The sequence below is a fragment of the Panthera onca genome, chromosome X, assembly GCF_046562875.1.
Source record: "Panthera onca isolate mPanOnc1 chromosome X, mPanOnc1 haplotype 2, whole genome shotgun sequence".
Classification (NCBI taxonomy): Eukaryota; Metazoa; Chordata; class Mammalia; order Carnivora; family Felidae; genus Panthera; species Panthera onca.
Genome location: NC_138357.1, coordinates 86,068,484 through 86,096,028, shown reverse-complemented (window position 1 = coordinate 86,096,028; position 27,545 = coordinate 86,068,484). Strand labels below are relative to the sequence as shown.

At 39.3% G+C, this 27,545-nt stretch overlaps 1 protein-coding gene and 1 pseudogene across 1 annotated transcript in view; both read right to left on the bottom strand.

The window, feature by feature from the left end:
- DGKK (diacylglycerol kinase kappa) overlaps positions 1 to 27,545 on the bottom strand; it is a 175,706-nt gene that overhangs the window by 125,859 nt on the left and 22,302 nt on the right. The window lies entirely within an intron of this gene.
- LOC145714413 (large ribosomal subunit protein eL32 pseudogene) lies at positions 21,889 to 22,349 on the bottom strand (annotated as a pseudogene).

The window sequence follows — 27,545 nt, the reverse complement described above, 5'->3', positions numbered from 1 at the left end:
CATGTTCTGGCTTGGGTGTCAGGTATAACCTGGGGATCACTTCAGTCCACTTCTTTCTTCTCCCAATGGCCACTATTTCACCCAATAGAAAAAGCCATGGACTGGTAATGTCTGAAGATTTCCTACTAGTTTAGCTGGAGTAGACCATATACTGCAAATGATTCACACATGGGAAGGAAAAAAAAATCACAGTCCTTTGGAGAGGTGCCTGAGATGTCATAATCCCAAATTTTCTTTTTTTTTTTCTTTTAGAGGATACAGCCAAATTTTCCATAATTTTATACTTTGTAACCACATGCTATACCATGCCTACAAGCTCTTAAACCTGGAGACTTCAGCCTTTAGAGGTATTTTTAAATGCTTGCAACCTAGGGCCATAGGAACCTTGTAAACATGCAACTATATAGCTCATTCGGCTCCAATTCACTCAAAGAGCACAGCAATGCAGAGTCAATTGATGTTTTCTGTGCTTTGGTCTTTATAAAATACCTCTTTCCAAGCATGGCTTCAAGTGTCTCTCATAATGTGGGTGTGACAAGCCCATATCACCTAACCCATGTACTTGGGGAGTTGGGGAAACTGCCTTATTGCCAAACTGGCCGAATGCAGACAAACTATCTGAAGGCATGCACAGGACCTAAGAATACATTTACTAACAGGTCCTCTTGGGATGAAGTGGTTATATAATAAAAAGGGGATGTGTGAGTTTTCATTTTTATTTTTTTTCAGCTTTATGAAGTGGTGTTGACAGGAATCATGAAGTTGACAGATGGAAACTGATACTAGAACCAGTTGGTTCTACTTGCTTCTTGCAGCAATAGTGGTCCAGGGAAGATGAAATTAATTAATTAGTGTTTCTGTATGTGAGGGGGGAAATGAGAGGCATATGTGCGCATTGGGTGTGTGTGTGTGTGTGTGTGTGTGTGTGTGTGTGTGTGTGCCTTTTCTGCTTTGCCCCATCAGTGATAGGTAAGAGCAGGAACAAGGTCTCAGGTAATGAGACCTCAGGGGTGGGGTTGGCTGGGGGGAGGTAGCATGAGAGACAGATCCATGGGAGACTTCACTTAGCCCCTGAACCTGTGGCTACCTTAGCTGCCTCTGAGCAGATGACTAAGCAAAATTGCCTCCCCTGGAGGCAATGGTAGTTTGACAGCCCACCAAACATGGAGGGAAATGGGAGAGGAGAGCTGTGGTTGCAGGAGACACTAATTTGTCAAAGAAGAAATTATGCTGTGGGCTTTGGTTCCAGAGGAATTACTGGCCAGGTAACAAAGCTGAAAAGCTGTGCCAAAGAAGGCAACCAGGGACAAGCTTCCTTAGCATTGGTGGTAGTAAAAGTAGTAACAGTAGTAATAATGGTAATAACAATGTGAACTGCTAACAGTTGGTGAGTATTTACTACGTGGGAAGCACTGTATTAAATCATGTTACATGAGTTATCTCATTTGAGCCCAAAAACAACCCTAAAATATTGGTGCTGTAACAATCCTCATTTTATAGAAGGAGAAACTGAGGCTTCGACAGATTTAGTAACTTCCCTAACAGGTTAATAAATACCAGAGCTAAAATCTTTCTTGGAGTTTCACAGGACATCAAAAACCAGTTTTTCCCTCAGTGAAAGAAAAAAAAAAGGTTTAAATCACTGGTCATTTTGCAAGTTATATCCTATTTTCTTTTTTTTTTTTTACGTTTTATTTAATTTTTGAGAGAGAGAGAGAGAGAGAAAGAGAGAGATAGATGGGTGGTGGGGGACAGAGAATCTAAAGTGGGCTCTGCACTGACCGGGTGATAGCAGCGAGCCCACTGTGGGGCTCAAAGTCATGAACCAGGAGATCATGACCTGGGCTGAAGTTGGACGGTTAACCGACTGAGCCATCCAGGTGCCCCAGTTATAGCCTATCCTATGTCATTTGAGAAAAGGAGGCAAGATATGGCAGGAGGGGGGGTGGAGATTGGTGGTGCAAATCACAGCTATTTGGTTCAGTTTTGTTTTTGTTTTTAATATTAAATGTTAAAATAATTAAGTTAATAATAATTGTTTAATTTATACATCACTTTATCAACTATAAAAATCTTGAAGATTCTTACTTGGCTTTGAGGACAACCCTGTGGAGTAGGCAAGGTATGTAATACTATTGGCCTTTTTCCAGAGAAGAACACTGTGACCCAAGAAAGTGAAGTAAGTAACTTGCCCAAAGTCACTATGTGGTAAACTATGTCTGACCTCCTGGCTTCTAGTACAAGGCTCTTTTCACTATATCTCTCTACATTTTATGTTTCCAGTGTTGTTTGATAACATTTTAATTAGTAGTCTGTATTTTCAAAGTCTAATTTCCCCTTATCCTCCTTTTTCTGCCATCCTGCAGTATAACTCTCTGCCATGACCTCTGGTAAAGAAATATGGCATAATCAAGTGTGCCATTAGCATACATCTTCATGGTTAATGAGGGTAATGCCATGCTGGTAATGTCAAAGGGAAAATTTTCTCTGACCTGGACAGCTTCTAGTAGTAATAATAAAAGATTAACTTGGCCATGCAACTAGTGAACAAAAGCATTCTTTAAGAATATTACTATAAAAGACTATAAAACAGTGTTGCTGTTACTGCTGCCTCGTCCTCCCAGGAGCCACTTGCCGCAGCCTGTTCAGATGCTTTACCCTAAGACCTATTGCTACCCTCGTCATAGTTTTGGACCTTCACTTTTTTTCCCCTGTTGAAACACCATCCAGATCTGCATCCCTTTCTAACTTCTCCCTGCAGGCAAACATCTGGTAAAACTACACCCCCATCTCTATCCAGGTTATATTTAAGGGATTAAGACTGCTCAGATTCTAAATGACTACTAACTACAATAATCAAATTCTAACACCCACTGCCAGGGCTTAGAGCAAAGCTGACTGTTACCATCTGAATTTTGTGCTGCTCAACTCTTGATAACCTATCCAGAAAAGTAAAAATGCACTAAGGGAGAGGGAAAGAGAGAGAGGAAGGGAGAGATAAGTGTATTATAACTCAAGCTGACAGGCCTGGAAAGAGGGAAGAAGAGAGGAATAGAAAAGAAAAAGGAATAAGATGAGTATGTTACATCGGAGGAGCAGCTGGGGATGGCAATGATCATTCACGGACTTGTAAATGAAAAAAGATGTTTGTTTTACCACTAGTGATGCATAGGATTCCCAGTGGTCCTGGAACCATCTCTCAGCCACCATTTAATTAACTCTGAGATTGTGTCCTAATCAATGTGTGCAGCTTTCTGCTCAGAGTTGCTGGGGAGAATGCAGCATTGACTAAACTGGGAAGAGAAGGATTATCAGCTGAGATATGGGGGACAGCTAGATCTGGATCACACAAAAGATAAACAGTAGGAAAAATTGTCATCTGGGAGGGTGAGGGGACTAACCTTTAATTGGAAACAGAGCTTAACAAACCAGGATTGCTTAAGAAAGGGAAGGAGCAGGAGAAGTGGCTGGGGAGAGAGGAGAGAGACCAGTGTGAAACAGACTAATAGCAATATACAAACACCAAAATTGATAAACAGAGAAATATGAAGACACAGATAATCCCTCTTGTCCCTTTCATCCTTTCATGCATATGATAAAAAGTAATATATTAAATCTGTAAATTGCTTTGGGTGGTATAGATATTTTAACAATATTTGCTTTCCCAATCCATGAGCATGGAATATCTTTCCAATTGGTTGTGTCACCTCCCATTACATTCATCAGTGTTTTATAGTTTTTGGTGTACAGGTCTTTTACCTCCTTGGTTAAGTTTATTATAGGCACAATTCTAATATCTACACCTTTTCTGAAGTGTCCATTATGGCATCCTTGTAGTCACATTGTATACATTATTACTAATACAATACTTCCAGGTAAGTATTACTACCTTAATATTACAGCTAAGGCACTGAAACCCAGAATGGTCAATCATATTCTCCAAGATCATACACAGTTACAAAGGAGGATGACTGTCAACCCAAATCTGTCTGATTTATTATACTATACACACTGCCTCTCTCTCCTAGAAAGTATGATTTTTAAAAATTTTTAAAATATTTATTTATTTCTGAGAGGTAGAGACAGAGTATGAACAGGGGAGGAGCAGAGAGATAGGGAGCTGGAATCAGAAGCAGGCTTCAGGCTCCGAGCCGTCAGCACAGAGCCTGATGCAGGGCTTGAACTCACAAGCTGTGAGATCATGACCTGAGCCAAAGTCAGATGCTTAACTGATTGAGCTACCCAGGCTCCCTGAAAGTATGATTGATTTGAGGTGAGAGAGAGGGTAGTTTCCAAAACCACAGGTGGTCTGAATGATCCAGTTTTGGAGTTTTCATAGAAATATTTGTACATGGGAGCAATATGGGCAGCAATATGGCACCTGGGAGAGACAGTGGGCATAATGGACCCTGAATTCCATGGAGTTTGGTACCCAGCAGTAAGCTGCTATGTGAGCAAGTCACATCATTTCCCCACGCTGCCATCTCTTTGCTGGGAAATGCAGATAAAGATGCTAAAATTTGGCATATGTTTCATTAAGGGAAGACCAAGACATAAGAGACAAAACTGTTAATATTGTTCAAGTCTGTTGCCATAAAGTATCCTCCCACCAAATTAAAGACTGCAGGGATAGGTCCTGGACTCAGGAATAGAAATTATTTCAAAACTGGGGTGCCTGGGTGGCTCAGTCGGTTAAAGGTCCAACTCTTGATTTCAGCTCAGGTCATGATCTCACAGCTCAGGTCGTGAGATTGAGCCCAGCATTGGAGTGTGGAGCCTGCTTGGGATTCTCTCTCTCTCTCTCTCTCTCTCTCTCTCTCTCTCTCTCCCCCCTCCCATGCTCATGTTCTCTCACACACACATTCTCCCTCTTTCTCTCTCAAAATAAATAAGTAAACATTAAAATATTATTTCAAAGTCAAGCAGGCCAGAAAGACAAAATTCTTGGTAAATCACAATTATGTGTCATGGCTGAGTTATGTGTGACCAGCACAGTGCCTAGAGTGCCACAATGTACCCATAGTAGGTACTTGATGGTTGTATATAAAATGAAATTGAGTACAGGAAAAACACCCTTGGAGAGAATAATGAGAAAGGGTATTCTTGAATGTTTCTATTGATGGGCTCCTAAAAGTCACTTGCTGTTGTAGGAAACACATGATAAAGATTCTTGTATTTCCAAGCACATATATTTAGGCAAAAGCCAATTAAGTATAGTAAAAAGTAGTGTAGATTTTGGAGTCAGATAAACCTGGATTTGAAACTCAGCTCCATCACTTATTGGGTATGTGCCCTTGGGCGAGTAATTTAACTTACAAACCTCAGCATTTTTATCTGCAAAAACATATATAATGACATTCAACTCTTAATAAAGACCAAGAGAATACATGAAAGTGCTTAGTACTAAGTATAAATTCAATACTTATTTCTTCTTTCCTTTTGTGGATATGGTGACAATACTTTTTGACCCCTAACTTGGAACACAAGTCTTATTAAGTGCAAGTATATATTTGATTGCAACAGGATACTGGGGGGTTCAATTTGAAATCAGTGTTTTTCCCCAAATTTGACATCATAGTTTACTATACTGTCAATACTATACTAATAATCCAAAACTAGTGGATCTTTACTCCAGAGGTTAGGGTGCTTTTGATTTTTATGGATTACTCCATGTGAGCACACTCTCCTTCCCATTAGTAATGGAGCAGGGATCACTGGAAAAGGAAACAAAGACTATAAATAGAAAATCAAATTTATTCTGTAGAGGAATTTGTGATTCTGTCCCCATAAAGATAGTCATAGTGCTGGGACTTTTGAACTTTGCCCCCCAAAAAACATAACCTAGATCATAAGGGCTTTTGATTATAGGTATGAATATTTAAGGTAAGAGAAATATTCTACTGAAGTCTGGAAGAGAAACTAGTGTTAAAACAAGTGGTTAGAACAGTTAGGATTAGTGAACCCAAGTGTTTGTATCCTTTAAATTTAGCACATAGATATTTCAAATCTAATCCTCTCCAATGTTTATATTAAAACAGCAAGGGAAGTTTTGAAAGACCAAAAGGATGACTGAGTTGAAAACATCCTTTTCTTTGTCGTATTCTATTAACCACAGCTATGGGAAATACAGTTTCAAGAGCTGCTATAATCTGCCATAACTAAGGCATCACCATTTACCTGGTGGCAATTTATTCTGATAGCATATCTAATTCTAGGCCAATTATGTATGTAGGAGGAAATGACTAGCTTTTAGAGATCTGACCTTGCAAACTCAAAACTAGTTAAATGAAATAAAGTACGTATCACAAGACTATTTCCCACAAAACAAACAACTAAGAGCAGTGTCATCACACCAACTAGCAAGGCCTATAGCTTTACTGGACAGAACCCAAAAATCTACAGCTATCTGTAGATTTGTAAGCAAAAATTCTAACCCCTTTTATTACACTTTGCCATTCATGTGCCTTGGGCTTTCAAGGGAAGTCTAAATGTACAGTTATACAATGAAAACTGGCAAATGCATCTTTTCATTTTAGCTGTGTACCTTTCTTTTTTTTTTTAATATATGAAATTTATTGTCAAATTGGTTTCCATACAACACCCAGTGCTCATCCCAAAAGGTGCCCTCCTCAATACCCATCACCCACCCTCCCCTCCCTCCCACCCCCATCAACCCTCAGTTTGTTCTCAGTTTTTAACAGTCTCTTATGCTTTGGCTCTCTCCCACTCTAACCTCTTTTTTTTTTTTCCTTCCCCTCCCCCATGGGTTTCTGTTAAGTTTCTCAGGATCCACATAAGAGTGAAACCATATGGTATCTGTCTTTCTCCGTATGGCTTATTTCACTTAGCATCACACTCTCCAGTTCCATCCACGTTGCTACAAAGGGCCATATGTCATTCTTTCTCATTGCCACGTAGTATTCCATTGTGTATATAAACCACAATTTCTTTATCCATTCATCAGTTGATGGACATTTAGGCTCTTTCCATAATTTGGCTATTGTTGAGAGTGCTGCTATAAACATTGGGGTACAAGTGCCCCTATGCATCAGTACTCCTGTATCCCTTGGATAAATTCCTAGCAGTGCTATTGCTGGGTCATAGGGTAGGTCTATTTTTAATTTTCTGAGGAACCTCCACACTGCTTTCCAGAGCGGCTGCACCAATTTGCATTCCCACCAACAGTGCAAGAGGGTTCCCGTTTCTCCACATACTCTCCAGCATCTATACTCTCCTGATTTGGTCATTTTGGCCACTCTGACTGGCGTGAGGTGATATCTGAGTGTGGTTTTGATTTGTATTTCCCTGATAAGGAGCGACGTTGAACATCTTTTCATGTGCCTATTGGCCATCCGGAAGTCTTCTTTAGAGAAGTGTCTATTCATGTTTTCTGCCCATTTCTTCACTGGGTTATTTGTTTTTCGGGTGTGGAGTTTGGTGAGCTCTTTATAGATTTTGGATACTAGCCCTTTGTCCGATATGTCATTTGCAAATATCTTTTCCCATTCCGTTGGTTGCCTTTTAGTTTTGTTGGTTCTTTCCTTTGCTGTGTAGAAGCTTTTTATCTTCATAAGGTCCCAGTAATTCACTTTTGCTTTTAATTCCCTTGCCTTTGCTGTCCAGTTCCCAGCACCATTTGTTAAAGAGACTGTCTTTTTTCCATTGGATGTTCTTTCCTGCTTTGTCAAAGATTAGTTGGCCATACGTTTGTGGGTCTAGTTCTGGGGTTTCTATTCTATTCCATTGGTCTATGTGTCTGGTTTTGTGCCAATACCATGCTGTCTTGATGATGACAGCTTTGTAGTAGAGGCTAAAGTCTGGGATTGTGATGCCTCCTGCTTTGGTCTTCTTCTTCAAAATTACTTTGGCTATTCAGGGCCTTTTGTGGTTCCATATGAATTTTAGGATTGCTTGTTCTAGTTTCGAGAAGAATGCTGGTGCAATTTTGATTGGGATTGCATTGAATGTGTAGATAGCTTTGGGTAGTATTGACATTTTGACAATATTTATTCTTCCAATCCATGTGCAGGGAATGTCTTTCCATTTCTTTATATCCTCTTCAATTACCTTCATAAGCTTTCTATAGTTTTCAGCATACAGATCTTGTACATCTTTGGTTAGATTTATTCCTAGGTATTTTATGCTTCTTGGTGCAATTGTGAATGGGATCAGTTTCTTTATTTGTCTTTCTGTTGCTTCATTGTTAGTGTATAAGAATGCAACTGATTTCTGTACATTGATTTTGTATCCTGCAACTTTGCTGAATTCATGTATCAGTTCTAGCAGACTTTTGGTGGAGTCTATCGGATTTTCCATGTATAATATCATGTCATCTGCAAAAAGCGAAAGCTTGACTTCATCTTTGCCAATTTGGATGCCTTTGATTTCCTTTTGTTGTCTGATTGCTGATGCTAGAACTTCCAGCACTATGTTAAACAACAGCGGTGAGTGTGGGCATCCCTGTCGTGTTCCTGATCTCAGGGAAAAAGCTCTCAGTTTTTCCCCATTGAGGATGATGTTAGCTGTGGGCTTTTCATAAATGGCTTTTATGATCTTTAAGTATGTTCCTTCTATCCCGACTTTCTCAAGGGTTTTTATTAAGAAAGGGTGCTGGATTTTGTCAAAGGCCTTTTCTGCATCGATTGACAGGATCATATGGTTCTTCTCTTTTTTTTTTGTTAATGTGATGTATCACGTTGATTGATTTGCGAATGTTGAACCAGCCCTGCATCCCAGGAATGAATCCCACTTGATCATGGTGAATAATTCTTTTTATATGCCGTTGAATTCGATTTGCTAGTATCTTATTGAGATTTTTTGCATCCATATTCATCAGGGATATTGGCCTGTAGTTCTCTTTTTTTACTGGGTCTCTGTCTGGTTTAGGAATCAAAGTAATACTGGCTTCATAGAATGAGTCTGGAAGTTTTCCTTCCCTTTCTATTTCTTGGAATAGCTTGAGAAGGATAGGTATTATCTCTGCTTTAAACGTCTGGTAGAACTCCCCTGGGAAGCCATCTGGTCCTGGACTCTTATTTGCTGGGAGATTTTTGATAACCGGTTCAATTTCTTCGCTGGTTATGGGTCTGTTCAAGCTTTCTATTTCCTCCTGATTGAGTTTTGGAAGAGTGTGGGTGTTTAGGAATTTGTCCATTTCTTCCAGGTTGTCCAATTTGTTGGCATATAATTTTTCATAGTATTCCCTGATAATTGTTTTTATCTCTGAGGGCTTGGTTGTAATAATTCCATTTTCATTCATGATTTTATCGATTTGGGTCATCTCCCTTTTCTTTCTGAGAAGCCTGGCTAGGGGTTTGTCAATTTTGTTTATTTTTTCAAAAAAACCAACTCTTGGTTTCCTTGATCTGCTCTACAGTTTTTTTAGATTCTATATTGTTTATTTCTGCTCTGATCTTTATTATTTCTCTTCTTCTGCTGGGTTTAGGCTGCCTTTGCTGTTCTGCTTCTATTTCCTTTAGGTGTGCTGTTAGATTTTGTATTTGGGATTTTTCTTGTTTCTTGAGATAGGCCTGGATTGCAATGTATTTTCCTCTCAGGACTGCCTTCACTGCGTCCCAAAGCGTTTGGATTGTTGTATTTTCATTTTCGTTTGTTTCCATATATTTTTTAATTTCTTCTCTAATTGCCTGGTTGACCCACTCATTCGTTAGTAGGGTGTCCTTTAACCTCCATGCTTTTGGAGGTTTTCCAGACTTTTTCCTGTGGTTGATTTCAAGCTTCATAGCATTGTGGTCTGAAAGTATGCATGGTATAATTTCAATTCTTGTAAACTTATGAAGGGCTGTTTTGTCACCCAGTATATGATCTATCTTGGAGAATATTCCATGTGCACTCGAGAAGAAAGTATATTCTGTTGCTTTGGGATGCAGAGTTATAAATATATCTGTCAAGTCCATCTGATCCAATGTATCATTCAGGGCCCTTGTTTCTTTATTGACCGTGTGTCTAGATGATCTATCCATTTCTGTAAGTGGGGTGTTAAAGTCCCCTGCAATTACCACATTCTTATCAGTAATGTTGCTTATGTTTATGAGTAATTGTTTTATATATTTGGGGGCTCCGGTATTCGGTGCATAGACATTTATAATTGTTAGCTCTTCCTGATGGATAGACCCTGTAATTATTATATAATGCCCTTCTTCATCTCTTGTTACAGCCTTTAATTTAAAGTCTAGTTTGTCTGATATAAGTATGGCTACTCCAGCTTTCTTTTGGCTTCCAGTAGCATGATAAATAGTTCTCCATCCCCTCACTCTCAATCTGAAGGCGTCCTCAGATCTAAAATGAGTCTCTTGTAGACAGCAAATAGATGGGTCTTGTTTTTTATCCATTCTGATACCCTATGTCTTTTGGTTGGCGCATTTAATCCATTTACATTCAGTGTTATTATAGAAAGATACGGGTTTAGAGCCATTGTGATGTCTGTATGTTTTATGCTGGTAGTGATGTCTCTGGTACTTTGTCTCACAGGATCCCCCTTAGGATCTCTTGTAGGGCTGGTTTAGTGGTGACAAATTCCTTGAGTTTTTGTTTGTTTGGGAAGACCTTTATCTCTCCTTCTATTCTAAATGACAGACTTGCTGGATAAAGGATTCTCGGCTGCATATTTTTTCTGTTTAGCACACTGAAGATCTCGTGCCAATCCTTTCTGGCCTGCCAAGTTTCAAAGGAGAGATCAGTCACGAGTCTTATAGGTCTCCCTTTATATGTGAGGGCACGTTTATCCCTTGCTGCTTTCAGAATTTTCTCTTTATCCTTGTATTTTGCCAGTTTCACTATGATATGTCGTGCAGAAGATCCATTCAAGTTACGTCTGAAGGGAGTTCTCTGTGCCTCTTGGGTTTCGATGCCTTTTTCCTTCCCCAGTTCAGGGAAGTTCTCAGCTATAATTTCTTCAAGTACCCCTTCAGCACCTTTCCCTCTCTCTTCCTCCTCTGGGATACCAATTATGCGTATATTATTTCTTTTTAGTGTATCACTTAGTTCTCTAATTTTCCTCTCATACTCCTGGATTTTTTTATCTCTCTTTCTCTCAGCTTCCTCTTTTTCCATAACTTTATCTTCTAGTTCACCTATTGTCTCCTCTGCCTCTTCAATCCAAGCTGTCGTCGTTTCCATGTTGTTTTGCATTTCGTTTAAAGCGCTTTTCAGCTCCTCGTGACTGTTCCTTAGTCCCTTGATCTCTGTAGCAAGAGATTCTCTGCTGTCCTCTATATTGTTTTCAAGCCCAGCGATTAATTTTATGACTATTATTCTAAATTCACTTTCTGTTATATTATTTAAATCCTTTTTGATCAGTTCATTAGCTGTTGTTATTTCCTGGAGATTCTTCTGAGGGGAATTCTTCCGTTTGGTCATTTTGGATAGTCCCTGGAGTGGTGAGGACCTGCAGGGCACTTCCCCTGTGCTGTGGTGTATAACTGGAGTTGGTGGGCGGGGCCACAGTCCGACCTGATGTCTGCCCCCAGCCCACCGCTGGGGCCACAGTCAGACTGGTGTGTGCCTTCTCTTCCCCTCTCCTAGGGGGGGATTCACTGTGGGGTGGCATGGCCCGTCTGGGCTACTTGCACACTGCTAGGCTTGTGGTGCTGGGGATCTGGAGTATTAGCTGGGGTGGGTAGGCAAGGTGCACGGGGGCAGGAGGGGCAGGCTTAGCTCGCTTCTCCTTAGGTGATCCACTTCAGAAGGGGCCCTGTGGCAGCGGGAGGGAGTCAGATCCGCTGCCGGAGGTTTGGCTCCACAGAAGCACAGAGTTGGGTGTTTGTGCGGAGCGAGCAAGTTCCCTGGCAAGAACTGGTTCCCTTTGAGATTTTGGCTGGGGGATGGGCGGGGGAGATGGCACTGGCGAGCGCCTTTGTTCCCCACCAAACTGAGCTCTGTCGTCCGAGGGCTCAGCAGCTCTCCCTCCCTTTGTCCTCCAGCCTTCCCGCTTTCTGAGCAGAGCTGTTAACTTATGACCTCCCAGACGCTAAGTTGCGCTTGCTGTCGGAACACACTCTGTCCGGCCCCTCTGCTTTTGCAAGCCAGACTCAGGGGCTCTGCTTGGTCGACAGGCTGCCCCTCCGCCCCGGCTCCCTCCTGCCAGTCCGTGGCGCGCGCACCGCCTCGGACCCTTCCCCCTTCCTACCCTCTTCCGTGGGCCTCTCGTCTGCGCTTGGCTCTGGAGACTCCATTCTGCTGATCCTCTTGCGGTTTTCTGGGTTCTTTAGGCAGGTGTAGGTGGAATCTAAGTGATCAGCAGGACGCACGGTGAGCCCAGCGTCCTCCTACACCGCCATCTTCCCTCTCATAGCTGTGTACCTTTCAAAAGCTTAAGATGGTTAGAATGGATATCATGGTCAACAAATCCATCTCCTCGTTCATGACTATATACTTAAGTATATCCCCTCCAAATGGCTATTCTTACTTTTCTTAAAAATTTCTCCTCCTCCTTTTAGCCTTGATGCAGAGAAAAGAAATGCTTGTTCTACTTAGCTCTCAATTCTTCAAGAGCAACTAAAGATTTGCTCTACCAATATGAGACTGGTAGAAAACCAAGAGCACTTTTGGCGCGCCTGGGTGGCTCAGTCGGTTGAGTGTCCAGCTTCGGCTCAGGTCATGATCTCACAGTTCGTGGGTTCGAGCCCCACATCGGGCTCTGTGCTGACAGCTCGGAGCCTGGATCCTGCTTCGGATTCTGGGTCTCCCTCTCTCTCTGCCCTTCCCCCATTCACACGCTGTCTCTGTGTCTCTCAAAAACGAATAAATGTTAAAAAAAATTAAAAAAAAGAAAGAAAACCAAGAGCACTTTTAATGCAGAGAAGTAAGTGTAGAGTAGGCAGAGATTGCCTGTGCCAATGAACTCTGTCTGGTTATTGCAGAGAAATTATCTATAAGAAAACACTTTGTCTACCTATAATCTCTGTGCTTTTCCTGATGGGCAGAATTTCCACCGTGACATTCCCAACTGATAGACTTTTACATTTCTCCAGGTCTTTATCACCTGGAAGCATGGTAAGACTCTTTTCAGGATCATTATTCACTGATTTTTTTTAATCACATGGTTTTTACCCAGGAGTAGCACCTTACATAATGAAAAATAACAAGGGAAATGTAACCTGAAAACCTCATACACCTTGAGTAAGTATGAAAGAGGAAAATCTTATTGACCCCCAAATATGCAAAGTATATGCACATACCATCTCCTCATTCAAGGCCTTAGAGGTGCATTGAGATGCCCTTTGGTCTATCTCAATTTCTTATTTCTTTATTCTCAATTTATCTATATGAGCCCCACATATACAAGTCCTTCAAAATGCATGTTCAGAGATAATAGGACATGTTGATTGATGGCTTGAAATGAGAGTAGGTATATGGATATTTGGATGAAAGTAGGTGGTTCTGGAGTGAACAGATAGGAGAATCAAAGATTTTCTCTTTGTAGTGATAGGAAAAGATGTCAGTGAAGGGTATCAGGAAGGCAGAATTCAGTGTGTAAAATCTTTTACTATATGAGGAAAAAAATATCAAGCATATATTTTCCATGAAGCTCAAAATATGCTATATGCTCTGCCTGATTTATCCTTTCAGCATCCTACAAAGGCAATGAAGATGTAGGTTATCATCTTCATAACTCATTGTTTCAATAGGTACAGTTACAGTGCTTTTCCTTCTCCAAGTTTAAGGTGTGGTAAAATGTCATATTTTCTCAATGGTATCTAAGAATGTCAAAGTGTGTTACAGATCATGTTCATTTTACATTATTGCCACTTACATGGTTTTTTTCCAGAATATGTGTGTAAGTATATATTAGCTTACATATAAACCTTTTAGTAAGTTGATATAAATAAATAAACATTATACCATTTTCCTAGGCTAAAATGTTTTCAGGGTCTCGCTAATAAAATTTAACAAAGGATCTTGAAAAATTCTATTGATAACATTCTTTATTCTCTTCTTGAGTTCTGAATTCTAAGGCAACCTATAGCCCTAAAAAAGCCTTCTTGAATCAAAAGGCTTAATTAAGTTCTCAAGGTAAATGTCACAAGACCATCTCTCCACATAATAAACAACCTAAAGCAACTAAGAACTAATATACATGTGAAATACATATTTTTCAATTCTCAATACAGCCTTTCTACCTTAGATACTTTGCTTGAGTCTAAGATGTGATGCCATCTATTTTCTGATTGGAATATGGACTCCCTCAGGCTTATATAACCATTTTTAAGTGAAAGTATAAAACACACTCTAAAAGGCAAATATAAATGTATTTTCATTAGTCATGTCACAACTTAGGACCGATTATTACACTATCCTAAACAAACAACCCTATGAAATTTGTCAACTACAGCTTAAAAATGGGCCACAAAACCCTGTTTTCAGCTGTGTTCAGGTACCTCCCATTTCCACCATCACATCCCTACACCAGAGAATTAATGTCTTTTTACATTACAGGCTGTACTTTTAAAAATATATTGTGCTATGTTTAGGCACAAAAAGACAGGAAATTATATTTTAATACACAGGGATTACCTTTAATACACAAAATGAAGAAATTAATTATATCCTACATAGAAAACAAAATATATAGCATCCAAAAATGTTATTCTTGTGTTTTGTAGACATTTAAAATGTTTTTTGAAATAATTGTAAATTCACAGGGAATTTCAAAGATATGTAAAAGGAGGTCCTGTGCATCCTTCACCCATCTTCCTCCATTTTACCATTTTGCATAACTGTCGTACAATATCAAAAGCAGGAGATTGACATTGGTACAATCTATAGAGCTTATCCAGATTTCAGCAGTTATACACAAACTCAGTGTGTGTGTGTGTGTGTGTGTGTGTGTGTGTGTGTAGCTCTGTGCAATTTTATCACAGGTGTAGGTTTGGGTTAACATCAGGAAAATCAAGATATTGAAGTGTACCATCACAAGACTCCCTCATGCTACTCCTTATAACCACATCTATTCCCTCTGCCCCCTCCCATTCCTAACCACTGACCTCCACAAATCTGTTCTGTTTCTATAATATGTTATTTCACAATTGTTACATAAATGGAATCATTCCGAATATATCCTTTTGAGATTAACTTTTTACACTCAGGATAATTTCCTTGCAGTTCATGAAAGTTGTATTGCTGTATTCCATGGTATGCATGTACCATGATTTGTTTAACTGTTCATCCATTGAAGGACATCTGGGTAGTTTCCAGTGTTTGGATAGTATGAATAAAGCTTCTATGAATATATGCATATAGAGTTCTACCTGAAAATATTTTTTCACTTCTCTGGAATCTATGCCCAGGAGTACAATTGCTGAGCTATGTGGCAAATCTATTTTTAGTCTGAAAGGGAATTTCTAAAGTATTTTCCAGAGTGCCTATACCATTTTACATTCCCACCAACAATATATGAGTGATCAAGTTTCTTTATATCCTCTCTAGAACTTGGTGGTGTCACTACTTTATTTTAGCCATTCTAATAGGTGTGTAGTAACATCTTACTGTGGTATTAATTTGCATTTCCCTAATGGCTAATGATATTGGACATTTTTCATGTACTTATATGCCATCTGTATATTCTCTTGGATGAAATATCTATGTTTTTTGTCCATTTTCTAATTATATTCTTTGTTTTTTAAATATTTAGATTATAGAGTTCTTTACATATTCTAGAAACAAGTCCTTTGTTGGAAATGTGATTTGAAAATATTTTTTCCCAGTCGATAATTAAGTTTTACATTTGAATGAAATCCAGTTTTTCAGTTTTTACTTTTATGAATCATGCTTTTGGTACCATATTGTCATATACCTATTATATAACACCTTCAGAGAAACATTCCCCATGAAGTTCCTTCTGGTATCTTTCATGCTTTTGGATGCTTTTATGTGTCTGCACACACACACACACACACACGCACTGACTGACCTAACTAGAAGAATTAATGCATATGTACTACTATGGAATTTATAGAAACATAGCTCTTAGTGCTGAGTATAATGCTACAAAATATATTATCTAGGGGAGTTTACTTACCATCTCTGATGCAAACAGGGGAAAATGGTTCATAAAATTACAATTTTTTTTTCAAATTATACTGTCCTCTATTTAGACAAAATAGGGAAGCATGACTAGTATATATGCAATGTTATATAAATCTGTGAGTTTTATAGCTTGAAAATTATGTGGTCATATGCAGGCAAAAAATCTAAAATTCTTCAGCTTCTAGGAGAAATAGTATATAGTTTTACAGAAATTGAGATTTGAGGCCATTGTACAACAGATGCCTGACATATCTCCTTTAGTAAGATAACATGAATGAAATTCAGTAAAATGGAACTCACAGCAGAACAGAGTCCATGAGTTTACATTGCCAACCACTGACTTGTCATTATCAGCCCTGAAAACTTAACTTGGCTTCAGGTAGGGCTAAATCCCTGATACCTTGCCTTAGTTTGTACCACTATTTGACCAATTCCACTTATTTGCACAATAACCTTTTGAGATCAGGGCAAACAGAGAGTCCAAGTGACTTGTCTGAATTCCCAGTGGGAAATTATCCCAGAGTCAGGAATGAGGGGGCAGTAACCCAGCTTTTCTGTATTCTTTTTGTAAATCCTTCAGGACATAAATGCTGCTTTCCTCCAACAGAGTGACTTAAAGGTGATCTAAAAATAACTTAAGTACTGAATAAACCACCTCTACCCCAGTCTACCCCCAAATATACATGGTAGAAAGTTTATTTGGAACCCTTAAGCAAAAACATTGGCAAAGATCCTTTGATCCTTGGTTAAATACAAAATAAATAGATCTCCAGCCACCTGGGCAACTCAAATGTAAGAGCTATTTGTATGGCATTTGCAAACATTGAAAGAGAAATTAGGCATCTGGTAGGGGCTATGTCCTTATTTGTTGTTCTTTTTAACCTTTTACCAAACCTCCTTTCTCTTCTCTTTTACCATCCCATCCCCAGTACCTCCATCTTGCAAGCTCTAACCCCAATACCTTTCCCTAGATCCCAATTGTCTAATCTGAAATTGGACTATTTGATCTTCTGAGAACTTCCCAAAGAGTTCTGATTTGAATCAGTCCTTTTTGTAATCAGCCTGGTCTGCTTAGGGACATCTGGAGGTGGGAAGTGTTTTCTAAACAAATTGTTCTATTATTTCTCCTGAGAATGCCCCTTATAGGATTTGACTAAAAAACACAATTCCAGACTCCTACACAGAAACACTAACTCCACTGGTAGGAAGAGAAACACACATATGTCAGCAGGGGTAAATCCATATGAATATGCGTAAGTATACAGTGAGCCACAAATGGACTTGATACACAGAGGGGATAAAGTAGGGGATGGTGAGATTCAAAATGGATTTTCTTATTCTTCTTAGGGTTTGTAAAGTCTGCATAACTATCAAGAGCTCATAATGAACACTGGATGACCAGCATCCCTTAATAGTGGTGACTCAAAAGATCAGGCACCTACTATGAATCACTATGAAAGGTGCCCCAACAGTGAACCAAGCTGTATCCCAACCAAAGCTAATGGCTCCATCCTGCTCCCTGACCTGGAAGTCCCATTTTAGGATTCCCTAGGAATAATGGTCTTCACTATCCCAGGGGGACTGCAGGAACCTGTGAAGTTGGAAGGAATGGGGAGTTGCCTCTGTATTCACCATGGCAAAATAGTTGTCAGGATATTGGAATTAATTGAGCAGTATCTTTACTTACAGTGAGTCTTCAGGCTTTTCTTCTAGATAGGGGGCAGGGTAAGGTGAAGATCATTGTTGTCAGCCTAGTCTCAAATGTCTGCCAACAGTAGCTTGGTTTCTCATTAAGATTATCAACTTCCTTCTTGAGGTCACCACTACTCTGCTGCTTCTGGGCAGGAAGTCGAAGCTCTGGAGTGTGACTAGCATGCTAAAATACATGCTGATACCAAAACCCAAGAACCATGTACCCCTCAAGATGTCAGCCCAGGGAGTGGTCAGAAGACAGACAGAGGAAGTAATAGCATCTGAGATTTACTCACTTGGAGCTTCCTCCCCTCCCACTTTTATCCTCCTCAAGCAGAAGTGGGAAAGGCCTGCCCAAAGGTGATGAAATACCCAAATGCCCTACCAACAGCGATCCCACAAAGGAAGTATCTGTTATAGTGGAAGCCTCAATTAAAACAGCTAAGACAGAGTTCAACAGTGATAGGACTAAAAGACACTGAAGAGAGAGAAGGCTGACTACTACTTTGTTTGCGTTTCCTCCCTCCACCCTGTAGTTAAAAAGAAGCCACACACAGAGAAAAGATATCCTTGCCTCTGAGCACAGAATGCAATGGGTCATGCACATATTCAAGTTACCAGGCTCCCTAGAAAGAAAAACCAATAACAAAGCACTCTGGCCTTAAGATGTGACCTGGCTCAAAACCACCCCAGTGTTACCATTTATGCTATTGGTATGATGCCTGCCCTTGTTCCAACACACACAGAGTGTAGGATGAGTCAACAGCTTCTGCAGTTAAAGCTTTCATGCCTGACTTCTCCAGCTACACTACTATCACTTTTCCAATAAGTCTCCCCACTGGCAACCAAGAGTCAGTTCCTAGGATTGACTTTAGCCTAGAAAGAATGACTAGGTTTGTGTGGTGTTTTTTCTTTTCTTTTTCTTCCTCCACTCCCTAAATCATAGAAAATGTGTATATGGACTTCTGAGATATGGACTTGAAAAACAGGGAGTATTTGTCCTTCATGCTGGAATGTGGTACAGATGCAAGTGATGACTACTCATGTATACACATGGCTGTAAGTAATTAGTGTGGGAACACGCTCTATACATAAACCCTATGCTTGAGGCCAGCCTTATCCACTGAGTATCCACTTCATGCCAGGTTTCTTACATACATTTGTAACTAAGATTAGATTTGGCTAAAATGTAAAAAGGATTCTGCTTCTGAGAGTTCCTGACTAGGAACATACATTCTCATGTTCTAGAAGTCCAAGGCTAAGTCATGCTATGTTTCAGTGTGTTTTGGAAGCTTCTCTTTGTCCTCTAGGCTTCTGGCAACCTCACCTCATTGTATACTGGTTGTTGAGTTCTAGCTTTCATTTATAATTCACATAGTGCCAACGCTGATGAGTGGAGGTATGATGGAAAGTTATATCCTGCTAACCTGACTTTTTGATACTTCCCACCTTGTTCCACTGGTGGGGTTTAAGTGGCAGCTTCCCAGTGAGTGTCATCTATGCACAGAACCTGATCCTGTTGCAGGATGACACATAAGCTAGATTTGCCTTATGCTTCCCAGAAGTGCATTGCTGCCTCTGTACTGCCATTTATAATCAATTGCCTGTCTTCTGAGGTGTGTGCTTAGCAAACACAACCATTTAACCACGGCAGTATCTAAATGACTTTCTCTGAAATTCAAAGGTTATTTTTAAACTACTGAGTTTAAGAATTTCCCAGAGACCAAGAGACATGGTCCGCCATGAACTTCCTCTATGAAATCTTGTCTACCTGGCACTATAAATTAAATACCTAAATCTGTGATGGAGAGTTGGTTATACATGATATCATCTACTATGAGGAGGCTTCGGATATAGAGACCTTGTCAAAGCAGCCAAACTTGATGTCAGAGTTCAAGTCTCTTAAGTAGCAAATGCTCTTGTAGTATCAGTGCATAAACAGAATAGCCTTGTTTCCTTCATGTCTTCTCACGGATAGAAGTATATGTATCAGACATGTGCCTGAGGCAGAGATCATGTCTGCCATGTTTGCTATGCTACAACATCAAATCAAAGGCAATACTATGAAAATATATTCTTTGCTAGCAGCTTCAGAATAGTTCTTATCAAAAGGGGTGAGGAGAAAGGCAACACAAAATCATTTTCTTATTTTTATTTTTTAATTTTTTTCTCTTTCTAAATGAAAGAGTGATAAAGGGGGATTTGAAATCTAATGGCATTTATCTAGTCCTCCATCTAAGGGAAAAATCCTATGTAGATATTGAATTAGTACCTCTACTATCTGCTTTAAAAATCTCCCTAGAGAGCCTCCAAGTGAAAAGAGCCTCTTTCAGGGCTTAAATTTCTGCAGCCACTTCTTCAAAAGTTGGAATAAAGTTAACAGTAGACTAAGTTCTCATTCTTTGATCATGAAAGTTCATCATCATCCTTGATAATTTTTTTTTATTTTTTTAACGTTTATTTATTTTTGAGACACAGAGACAGAGGATGAATGGGGGAGGGTCAGAGAGAGGGAGACACAGAATCGGAAACAGGCTCCAGTCTCTGAGCTGTCAGCACAGAGCCCCACGCGGGGCTCCAACTCACTGACCTCAAGATCATGACCTAAACCAAAGTCAGACTCTCAACTGACTGAGCTACCCAGGAGCCCCCATCATCAATCTTGATAATTGAAGGAAGATCACTCAAGTGTTATCGACATTCTTGCTAGAAGCCAACATAAATTAAATTGGTGCCAATTCTATGCACCCTGGGTATATGTGTATGTATATATGTATGTGTGTGTGTGTGTGTGTGTGTGTGTGTGTGTGTAACCTGCAGGCTGCCTGCGGAGAGAGTGCTGCAACTTTATCACTTCTGCCCTCCAGCTTTTTGTGGGTTCTTTTCTTCTCCTTCACTCACACATAAAATCGCTTTCAAATTAAAATTGCTGCTTTTCTGGGGAAAAATCCTGAGAAATATTGGCACCTCAGATATCAGGATGGATTGAAATAATTATTAACTAAAAACTTAGGAAATTCTATAATTAATTAATGTTAATGAACTATCTGGTCCCCTCAATAAATCATGGCAAGAAGAGAGAACTTATGACAGAAGTCAGAGAGGTGCATACAAAATGCTCAAAAAAACCTTATACTGGAGAAAAAAAATGTTCTAACAGTGTATGGTGACAGATGTTAACTAGACTTATTGTGGTTACCATTTTGCAATATATACAAATATGGAATCATTATGTTGTATACCTGAAATGAATATATATATATATATATATATATATATGCATATATATGTCAATTATACCACAATAAAAAAATTTTAAAGCCAAAAAAGTACTTGTTGAATAGAATTGGAAGTCTTTCTATTGACATGCCCCTCTAAGCAGCAGAAGAAAACAGCAGTAAGGGGGTACATGATTCTGATGTTAAGATACATTACTAAGAAGCAATGGTAGCCACCCTTGTTATTTTCAGTTTTCTTTACTTTGCATGAGAACCACCCCTTTTAAATTTTTTTTTTCAACGTTTTTTATTTATTTTTTTGGGACAGAGAGAGACAGAGCATGAACGGGGGAGGGGCAGAGAGAGAGGGAGACACAGAATCGGAAACAGGCTCCAGGCTCCGAGCCATCAGCCCAGAGCCTGACGCGGGGCTCGAACTCACGGACCGCGAGATCGTGACCTGGCTGAAGTCGGACGCTTAACCGACTGCGCCACCCAGGCGCCCCGAGAACCACCCCTTTTAAAAGAGAAGGGGAGCACAGTCAATGAGCAAATATGTGCATTATACACACACACACACACACACACACACACACACAGTAGTTGCTTGAAACAAAATCAGTGTCTTTCACATGGTAGCAGCTACCTTTTTAAAAAATAGTTTAATGTTTTTTTTTTTAATTTTTTTTTAACATTTTGAGACAGAGAGAGACAGAGCATGAACGGGGGAGGGTCGGGGAGAGAGGGGGACACAGAATCTGAAACAGGCTCCAGGCTCTGAGCTGTCAGCACAGAGCCCGACATGGGGCTCGAACTCACAGACCGCGAGATCATGACCTGAGCCAAAGTCAGACGCTTAACTGACGGAGCCACCCAGGCGCCCCTAGTTTAATGGTTTTATTAACACAAATACAATGTGCACACGAGCTGTCTATTCATTTTCTTTGCTGTGCAGCATGGCATTGGAATTGGTGACTCTGATGGCCAGTTGGGCTGCTCTTTTCACAATGGTTTGTGATTCTTAGAGGAGATATTGTAAGCAATCTCTGCATAGTAAGATTTGTTGCACATCAGCAGCACTTGACTGTTGTGGACTAGGAACTTCTGGAAGCCACTGGGCAGCATGTGCTTTGTTTTCTTATTGTTCCTATAACCAATGCTGGGCATCAAGATCTGGCCCTTGAATCTTCTGCACACCCTATTTTCAATGCCTCTGGGTTTCCACCAGTTACACTTAATTTTGACATATTGGTCTGAGTGGCGCTGGATGAACTAATTGGTCCTCTTTTTAACAATCTTGGGCTTTACAATGGTTCTGAGGGTGGCTATGATGCCAAGTAGGAGATGGCTACCATCTCTGCAGACAGTGGCAAGGAAGAACACATTTACCATTTTTTAAAAAACCAACTAGGTGCCAGGTACTGAACTAAACACTTGATATGTCATTTATCCTTAGAACAACCTAGTAGGTGGGAATTATTAATCTCACGTGTAAAATGAAGAAAATAAGACTCAAAGAGGTCAGTGAGAGTCTTTGTCCAAGGCCACAGAGCTAAGAAATTACAGAGCTGGGATTTCAACCCAAATGTGTCTGACTCTGAAGCCCACTATATTATACTGAAATTTCCACAGTTAGTCTCACACCATCCCCTTTGCAGCTAGGAGCATATCTTGATAATGCCATTTTATACAGAGGGACATTAAGGCATGGAACAGAGAAACGTTATTCTAGAATCTAAAATACTTTCCCTTCCACATAATCCAGGCTTCAAAGGGGGGAAATGAAATTAGAGAATTACCCTTCTTCACTAGGCTTCTACCATAGAAAAATCTCCACCCAGGGATATTAGTCTTAGTGACATATGGCACTGCAGGAGGTGGGATGCAAGATGATCCAACTAGCTGTGGCCGCACCACATTGTGGCAGAGGTGAATGTGGAACACAGACCTGAGCTGCACCTATTAAAAAACACAGACCTGAGCTGCACCTAGTAGGAAGGCAGAAATCTGTGCTTTAACCCCGTCTCCATACAATTTACTTGTTTTTAATAAACTAATTCCACCTTGTATCAATGTGACAGTCATTTTGAATCTGTGCAAAGTGATTTACAGAATTTATAAGGCTTTAAAATACTTTTGAGCCTAGAATTTTAAAGTGATTCCCAGATATTCTATGGTGGGTAATATACTTATTTTTAAATGGATAAATAAAAAGTGAAAGGTTAAAGGATTTACCTCAAATCACAAAGGCACAGCTAGGAATAGAATCAGCCTCTTAAATCCCAATCCTGGGGCCAGATGACAAGACTGTACATTTTTAATCTCTTAAGAATTGTAAAAACCTTTTGATAATTCTGATCTTAGGAAGTTCCTAATTATTTATGAATGAATCATCATTATGAGCATCTAAAGCATTTTTTTTTTAAAAAGAACCATCACAACCACCTTAAAACCTTGTCTCATCTTAAGCCTGTGGATTTGGTTGGCTTTAAAGAAGGTAATTGGCCCCCATTATCCCACACTGTTTAGAGGAATCTATATCATTTCTGGGCTCAAGAGGGCTGCTTTGGAAACCGTGTACTAACTAGCCTGACATGGATTAGGGATTGGTTTTGGAGTCAGGAGCCTTGGGCTTGAATCTTGACTTCAATCCTTAGTAGCCAAGTATCCTTTAGCCTTAGTTTTCTCATCTGCACAATGGGAATAAAGCCAATATCACACACAGAGGGTTGGGGTGAGAATCCAAGGACACAGGACATGGGAAATGTGGAAGCATTTTAGAAAATTGTAGAGTATACTCTTTGACATCAGCTGTAGCAATTTATTACTAGAATGTTACTGGAGGCAAGGGAAACAAAATAAAAAATGAACTATTTGGACCTCATCAAGATGAAAAAAACTTCTACACAGCAAACAGTCAACAAAACTAAAAGCAATCTATGGAATGGGAGAAGATATTTGCAAACGACATATCTGATAAAGGGTCAGTATCCAAAATCTATAAAGAACTTATCAAACTTAACACCCAAATAAAGCAAATAGCCCAGTTAAGAAATGTGCTGAAGACATATATAGACACTTTTCCAAAGAAGACATCCAGATGGATAAAAGACACATGAAAAGATGCTCCACGTCACTCATCATCATGGAAATACAAATCAAAACCATGGTGAGATACCACCTCGCACCTGTCAGAATGGCTAAAATTAAGACCACAAGAAACAACAGATGTTGGTGAGGGTGTGGAGAAAGGGGAACCCTCTTGCGCTGTTGGCGGGAATGCAAACTGATGCAGCCACTCTGGAAGATAGTAGTTTCTTCAAAAAAATTACAAATAGAACTACTCTATGATCCAGCAATAACACTATAAGGGATTTACCCAAAGGATACAAAAATACAGATTTGAAGGGGTATATGTACCCCAATGTTTACAGCAGCATTATCTACAATAGCCAAACTATGGAGAGAGCCCAAATGTCCATCGACTAATGAATGGATAAAGAAGATGTCGTACACACACACACACACACACTGGAATATTATTCAGCTATCAAAAAGAATGAAATCTTGCCATTTTCAACAACATGGATGAAGCTAGAATGTATTATGCTAAGCAAAATAAGTCAATCAGAGAAGGACAAATACCATAGGATTTCACTCATGTGGAGTTTAAGAAACAAAACTGATGGACATATGGTAAAGGGGGGGAAAAGGAAGAGATAAACAAACCACAAAAGACTCTTAAACTGAGGGTTGAAGGGAGGTGGGTGGGGGATGGGCTAGATGGGTGATGGGTATTAAAGACAGAACTTTTGATGAGCACTGGGTATTGTATGTAAGTGATGAACCACTGAATTCTGTTCCTGAAACCAATATTGCACTGTATGTTAACTAAAATTTAAATAAAAGGAAAAGAAAACACAGAATATTGTAGAGTATAATATAAAAATCAAGTGGTAGTCTCGAAAGACCCCTACTTTTTATCACTATAACATGAATGATTGGGAAGGAAGGGTCTCTGAAAGTTCAATCTGAAAATTTAATATTATAAACATACAGAGAAAGCTTATTAGGGATGGTGTTCCTTACATGCATGACAAGGCCTTTCCAAAGGCATGACAAACACACATATACAGATAGCAAATGAGACTGGAAGATGCTATTGGATACCAAAGATTGAATATAGATGCTGCTTACTGTGGAAACAGGCCCTATATGAACTTCATGAGTGAATCATTTCCCTTCTCAGACCAGGGTATCTCTGAACATCAGTCAGAACCCTATAGCCTCATGTCAGAGAAAGATAGTATGTGGAAGTGGGCAGTCCAGAAATCAAACAAAAGCATCCTGGACCTTTGGATATCACCAAGAAAGAATCCAGACAGAGTTTGAGAAAAGGGGGAGTTGCAAAGTAAGAGAAAATAAGAAATTATTAATATCCTATGCTTCTGTCTTAACAATTTCCCTTCCTCCTTACCACTCATTCAGTTGTCAAACTCCCATCTTCTCCCAGTTCTTCATTTCTGTCTATATCCTTGAGGCTTCAAATCCTGGGGTCTCCAAAAGAAATCCCAGTGTTTTCTCACCTCAGGTCCTTTGCTCACATTGTTTTGTTTACCTACAATTACTTTCTTATCACTCCTGGTACTTCTCCCCAAATAAGAAGAATTATGGAATTTACTTTAACTCATCTCTGAACCCAAGTCTACCCCGTTCTGCTAGGTTCCCATCAATTCTTAACTCCTTTGAACTCAGAGTTTCTTTTATATTAAAATGAGTATCATTTTCTCCTTGGGGTTGCAGTTATTTGTATACTTGGTGTTATTTCCTTTGCTTGCCTATAATTTCCTTCAGGTAAATTACAGTTATCAGCACAGTGCCTGACATGGAATAGGTATTCAATAAATGATTTTAGATGAATGAATGATCATCATCGCTTGCAATAATCAGGCCACCATCATTTTTCACCTGGATTTTTGCAACAGCCTAAGTAATCTCCCTGCCTTCTATCTTGTTCTCCTCCAATCTATCCTTTTCACTGTCACAATATATATCTTAGAAAAATTTCTTTCATTATATTACTCTCTTACTCAAGAATCTTAAATAATGTCCTGCTGTACAGAATAGAGTCCAAATCCCTCTGCCTTTCTCTAAAACCTCTTTGATACCAGTTGAATAGAGTCCCTGCTGCTTCCAAGTCTGGGTATGTTGCCCCCAGATCTAAATTTAATTGATCTCACCTGTATCAGGAAGCCTTCCCAAACCAATCCACCCTTTATTGTTCCTCTTTTATAATTCTACAGCATCATTCTCTGTACTATACATATTGTAATATAATAATTTCTTTCCTTGTATTGTTATGTACCTGTCTCCAGAGTACATGTTTTTTCTTCCAAATAAGATTGCAGACTTCGTATATACCTTTGTTCTTTCCACACCAACTACCAAAGAGCTGGAGACCTATTAGGACTTCAGCTCACACTTTCAAACATTTATCAATTTCTTCTCTGATTATTCTGTCTGGCCTTATCTGTGCTTCCTTCACTGTCTGGAGCCATTTTAAGGGACTTATTATACACTTTATATTTAAAAAACAAAGTTTACCTGGTAAGAATAGTTTTCTTTAAGAAAGTCCCTATCTCCCCTCAACATATTCAGAGCAAATCTTATAGTACCTCAAGATATCTTAGTTTACTGTGTTTGGAGATCTTTTAATATCATTATACATATAAGACTGCTGTGTGGTTCTTGTTATTTCAAGCTATTAAGTGAGTACTATGTGCAAAAGAGCTTTAAAATGGAATCTTTGATGTAGAGGACAATATATTCTTCTTATATTAACATAAGAGAAATGTTCTCATGCTTCTCTCTTAATAACTAGGTAACTACTAACCTTTCTTAATGGTTTCCCCAAACACAGTATATTCCTAGGCTTACAAATAAAGACGTGGATAATGAGAGAAGAGCTACTTGCATTCAGTCTGAGGACAACACATTAACAATATTCCATCTCCTCTCAAGGTCATTCAGAGGATTTTCATCAACAAGGAGAAAATAGCCACAGGAGAGGATAGAGAAGCTATTGAAAAAAAATACTCAGGATCAACACTTAAAAAAAAAATTGTTCCTTTAAAAAAAGTACACATTTGGGACATCTGGCTGGCTCAGTTAGAAGAGGATACCACTCTTGATCTTTGGGTCATGAGTTCAAGTGCCACATTGGGCAGAGAAATTACTTAAAAATAAATAAATAAACAAACTTAAAAAATAAAGTAATCTTTGCTTTAAAAAAACAATACTTTTTTTTAAAAAAATACACATTCTCTTCTTTCTCCCTTCTTTTATAATACTTCAGCTTCTAAATTAATATTTTTTCTCTGCCTATTTTCCCTAACAGTATTTGTCCCCATTTGTCTCTCTTCCATTATCTGATTCTATTTATTTCATTTCATTGCTTTTAATCCAGGATCAGGGGAACAGCCCTCTAACTCTTAAGTTCTTGCCTTTCTATAATCACTGTCTTGAGCACAGGGCTTACCAATACCTCTAACTCAAATTATCCAAAGCTGAACTCATAATCTTCCTTTA